General features: G+C 42.7%; 1 pseudogene; it reads right to left on the reverse strand.

The window, feature by feature from the left end:
- Positions 1–4571: 4571 nt before the first annotated feature.
- Positions 4572–5148, reverse strand: LOC138165964 (small ribosomal subunit protein uS5 pseudogene; annotated as a pseudogene).
- Between the last annotated feature and the right edge of the window lie 478 nt (positions 5149–5626).

Raw genomic sequence — 5626 nt, forward strand, 5'->3', positions numbered from 1 at the left:
AGAGAGACGGAGAGACAGACAGAGAGAGAGAGAGACAGAGAGAGAGACAGAGAGAGAATTAGACAGAGAGAGACAGAGAGACGGAGAGAGACAGAGAGACAGACAGAGAGAGACAGAGAGAAACAGAGACAAAGAGAGACAGAGAGAGAAACAGAGAGACAGAGAGAGAGACAGGGAGACAGAGACAGAGAGAGACAGAGAGACAGAGACAGAGAAAGAGACAGAGAGAGAGACAGAGAGAGAGACGGAGAGACAGACAGAGAGAGAGAGAGAGAGAGAGAATTTTCTCACTAGGAGCTCCATATATTGACTAAATCACACATCACATTAAAAAAAACTTGACTTTTTAATTTTCTATCTGATATTGTCTCCTCCTCTTTTCCTTCCTCCCACAATTCTTCCTTCCTTCCTCCATTTCTGCCCTCTTTCCATCTTTCCTTCCTTCCTTGTTTCCTTCCTATTTGTCTATATTTCAGAGATACTGTGACTTTAATCAAAAGCATTTTCAATTGAAAAGAGAAAAGGAGGGACTTCACATCACAGTCAGAGGGGACAAGCCAAGTACCACAGAGAACAATGAGTAGAAAAGTATAAGAAAGCACAGGAATGGGGTGGCAAGGAGGCACAGTGAGTAGAGCACCAGCCCTGGAGTCAGGAGGACCCAAGTTCAAATCCAACCTCAGACACTTAACACAAAAGCTAGCCGTGTGACCTCAGGCAAGTCACTTAACCGCAATTGCCCTGAAAAAAGAAAAAAAAAGCACAGGATTCATAGGAGAAAATAACCAAGAAAATGATGCTTATAAAAGCCCTCTGCACAGATGTCCACACACAAACACAGAAACAATGGCTAACAAGAAAGATGGTTTCAAGAGCCTTGTTCACAGACCGCAATAGACTAGCCATAAAGTGGGGGAAATCAAACATGTGACTGGAGCCTGGCTCTGACTTATGATAATTAATAGGGATGTTGGGGTTGTGTTGCATATTTAGAACTCAAGGAAGGAAAACCAGAGACATGAGGAGGAAAGTTGGTGGAGAACAATTAGGTGAGGCTCGATGGACTGAGAACAGGGCTGTTCACAGAAGGCCCGTACATACCACACATAAAGGAAGAGGAAATAAATGAAAAACTGGAATAAGCCCCAAACTAGCACAGAGGCACGCTACTAATGCCCTTGGAGGAGGGAAGCACCCTTTCTGTGGCCACCTGCTGGAGTGCTTGTTCTCTGTGCCCAAAGCAGAGCAACTGATATGTTGTCATCTGACCTAAGTGATAACTTCATCCTTCCTAAGGTTATGGAAGGTGAAGCAAGACAAACTGTTGTTTTCTGTGTGGTTTTATGAACAAGCAGAAGACAGTTTTTGATTCAGAAATGAGGGGAACCTTGAAAGAAACATAAAAATGACCATTGCCAGAGGGCTTTAAGCTTGGGCTATGACCCCATGTCCTCATGGTGATGAGTGATGCTCTTAGGACACCATTGACATATGGTTCTGGGTTTTTATATTTGTGAGGAGAGCACCAAGTCCCTGAGCTGAGAGGAAGCTCTGGGTAGCACTGATGGACAGGAGGAGGAGGAAATGGGGGAGGAATGAGGAGACACAGTTGTTGAAGGCAACCATCAAAGCCAAGAGAGCTGCAGTAGCATCTAATCAAAGAGGACTCAAGGGATGCCCTACTAGCCACTCCCTTAGCATTTCCACTTACTTCAGATAGCTATGGGTTTCTAGTACAGTACCTCCCTCACTCCTGATATTTTGTTTGCATCATTTGCTACTGCCATTGACCCTGGGAGATAGTGCCAATGGACTCCTGGAGTAACTCCTGGTGGAAGGCTTCAGGGCCAGCTTGTGTGATAGTCAGTTATCTGTGGAATTAGACCATTCAGGGCAGTGGGAAGATTATATCTTTACAGCAGAAAAGCCAGTGAAACCCATGTAAATGATGGATCACCTTTGAATGTACCCATTGCAGAAAAGTAACAATGCAATTACAATAATATAGTAATGAACAAAATATATGATGTATTTTGCTTATAATTCAAGATTAATATAGTATTATTATATTGTTCATATACTATCCAGATGAAAATAATTATAGATGATAATAGCCCTATACTTTTCATTATTTGAAAAGCTCTTTCCATAGACTATTTCACCGAGAGAGCATCATTCCCACTTGCAGATAAAGAAGCAGAGGACAAATGTTCTGTGGCCCAGGATCACACAGGTAGTTTAGTGTCAAAGGTAAGATCCCAAACCAGCTGATCTCTGCATATGACTTTACCCCTCTTTGTTTTCTCACATACTGTCTCTAGGTAGAGGTCATGCCTTTTCCATTTAGCAGAAAAGAATGAAAGCTCCTGAACTAGTATTTAGGCCCCCTTAGAGGAAACAATGGTCTCTTTCTCAGCCCAGTGTTGATGCTTTGATACAGACAGGGAAGGATGCTCAGGTCTGAGGCTAAGGGACTCTTATTTTCCCTCCATAAGATATTATTTATCTCCGTAGACTGAAAGATGTTTTCCCCCGTACTAATTAAAAGCAAAAACAAATATTCAATTGAAACTTATAATGAACTTGAGGTGACAGCTAATTTTCCTTTTAACTCCTCCCTCAAAATGAATTCTGCCTCCCCAACAAGAATTAAACAACACATTCCAGTCCCTGAGATTGGAATCAGTCCACTCTCAGCCAGACGTGCCTTTGGGCTTCTCCTGAGCACACACAATTGGCCTGTGCAATATTTTCCCATTGGCAAAAGCTAGTTTTTATCTGGACAAATTTTGCAGGTGTGCTTTTGGAAGCTCTCAGAAAATTTATCTGTAAAAATCCATTGCAAAGCTCTTTCAACATCAAGGGAGTGCTGGAAACTTCCACTATATAAAGAAGGAAGGAAGGAAGGAAGGAAGGAAGGAAGGAAGGAAGGAAGGAAGGAAGGAAGGAAGGAAGGAAGGAAGGAAGGAAGGAAGGAAGGAAGGAAGAGAGGGAAGGAGTAATAGAGGAAAGAGAAGAAGAGGGAAGGAGAGGAGGGAGGGAATGAAGCAAGTAGGGTGGTAGAAAGAAAAGAAAGAAGGGAAAAAGAAAAGAAGGAAGGAAGGAAGAACAAAGGGGGAAAGGGAAAAGGAAAGAAGGAGGATGGAGGAAGACAGGAAAGGAAAAAAGGAAGGGAGGGAAGAAGTGAGAAAAGAAGGGAGGGAGTAATAAAGGAAGAAGGGGAAAAGGAATGGAGCAAGGGGGAAGAAAAGGGAAAAGAGGAAGTAATTAAAAGAGAGGGAGAAAGGAAGCACAAAGAAAAAGAAAACACCAAGAAATCGAAGGACATGTTAGCATCTGACCAAGCAATAGCACAGTATTCCAATTTCCTAAATTCAGTGGACTTTATCAAGATTTTGCTTAGGAGTATAGCAAATATAAATACAAAATTATATTGCTAATACTCATTTAGATACTAAATTTATCCTTTGCTTTAGTGTCACTTATTTTATTTAAGGACAGCTACATGATGCAGTGAATAGAGAGCTGGGTCTAGAGTCAGGAAGATTCATCTTCCTGAGTTCAAATCTGGTCTAAGACACTTACTAGTTGTGTGACACTTGGCAAGTAACTTAACCCTATTTTCCTCAGTTTCCTCATCTGTAAAATGATTTGGAGGAGGAAATGGCAAACCATTCCTATACCTTTGCCAGAAAGCTCCAGATGGGTCCATGAAGAGTCAGACTTGATAGAAAACAACTGAACGGTAACAACAATGATGACTTTCTTTAAGGAAAACCCAAAGGAATCTCTCTAACAAAGACTTCATTGGTGGCATTTATTAAGTTTTGTATTTTTACAGAATCCCCAGTTCAAATGAAAGATTCTACTTTAAAAACACAAAGACTTGGAATTGGCAGGAAATGAATGATTGAGCTAGCAGGTAGGAAGAAAAGCTGCTTTTTTCCCCCTTGAACTCCCCCTACTAAGTTATTCTTCCTCAAAAGGGAGGTTCACTCCTAATTTTAGCCTCAATATTCGATGGCCATGAAGGTCCATCTGCTGAAAAAGGCATCCCAAAGTCAAACCACGTGTTCTTTTCTTATGGGCTGATGTATCTCTTTCATGACTTCCTTCCATTAACATTAATAATGTGATGTCCAGTCAACAATATTGGGGAGGGGACATTAATTAGAACATTGAATTAGAGCAAGGGGCCAAAGACTTGCCTAAAATTCTGCTTATAAATTAAAGAATTAAAGGGGATTTGTTCTATGAAGTTTGGATTCAGTCCAAGAGCCATGTTTTGAACACCTAGAGGGTCACATGTCACCTGGAGGCCTCAGGCTCCCCACCCCTGACTTAGGAAGACAGGAGAGTGTACACATGACAGGACAGAATTCCTTTCATGCTTCACAATTTGTTTTTTTTTTCAGGCATAGTTCAATTTACTTGTTTATAAAAAAAAATACAAAAAAACATACAAAAAACCCATCTATGTGGTTGCCACAGCAGCTGCCTGGGGCCTCTGGACAGACACAGAATGTGAGTCTTCACAAGATGGTCAGTGAATTCCTGATAACACAGGTCTGGGGTTAGATAGCTGTATGTTTAGGAGATGGCATCAAAGTTAGCTTTAGCAAAGCTGCCCAGAGTGGCAGCCCAGCCTCTCGCAGAAGTGTAGCCGTCATCAATGCCAGCCATCATCAGGAGCTTCTTAGGCACAGGAGCTGAGATGATACCAGTACCTCTAGGGGTGGGGATCAGGCGCCTCAGAACCGACCCACATCGCCCAGTGACCTTGCAGGGTACTCTGTGAGGCTTGCCAGTCTTGTTCCTCCAGTAGCCACGTCTCATAGGAAGGATGGACAGCTTGGCCAGAATGATAGCACCACGAATAGCAGTGGCCACTTCCTTGGAGCACTTGACACCCAGAACAGCATGGACATTGTAGTCACCAATGGCCACAAAAGCCTTGAACCTGGTACGCTGTACAGCTTTAGCTTGTTTCTGAACAGGTATGATCTTCAGAAGCTCATTTTTCAGTGAAGATTCCAGGAAGATATCTGTGATCTCAGACTCCTCGATAGGAGGCAAGAAAAGATAGATCTCTTCCAAAGACTTGATCTTCATGTCCTTGACTAGCCAGCCTAGCTTAGTGACAGGAACCCACTCCTTGTCTTCAGCTTTTCCTCCCCTACCCCACAGCCATGGCCACAGCCTCGAGCTGGGCCCCCGCTGCTGAAGCTGCTGCAGAAGCCTCCCTGGCCTCCGACTCCAGGGTCCCTGGTGCCTCCCGCACCTCCTGCAACACCAGTGTGGCCCGCCTTTTAGTGTTCACTACAAGTAGGAAACATGCTTTACAATTTAATCAAAGAAATTCAGTAGTTTTCTCTTAGAATATTTATCAGATAGGGAACAAGACTGATACACAGGGATATTTCAGAGAATGGTTGGGATATCTGAAAAATCCATGTCAGTCATCCAAAACTTTTCAAGTAGTATAAAAAATGTTGAACAGACTTCAGGGTCGAGGACAATGGCTAAGTTCTTAGGAGATGGTACACCATTATTTTAAAAGCACTAATAGAAACAGAAGCCAGGGCTACAAAAGAAAGACAGCAACAGTAGTGGATGTTAGGAGAAG

The sequence above is a fragment of the Petaurus breviceps genome, unplaced genomic scaffold (genome assembly GCF_028583685.1).
Source record: "Petaurus breviceps papuanus isolate PSGF00001 unplaced genomic scaffold, PetGlider_PUasm1.0 218, whole genome shotgun sequence".
NCBI classification, from domain to species: domain Eukaryota; kingdom Metazoa; phylum Chordata; class Mammalia; order Diprotodontia; family Petauridae; genus Petaurus; species Petaurus breviceps.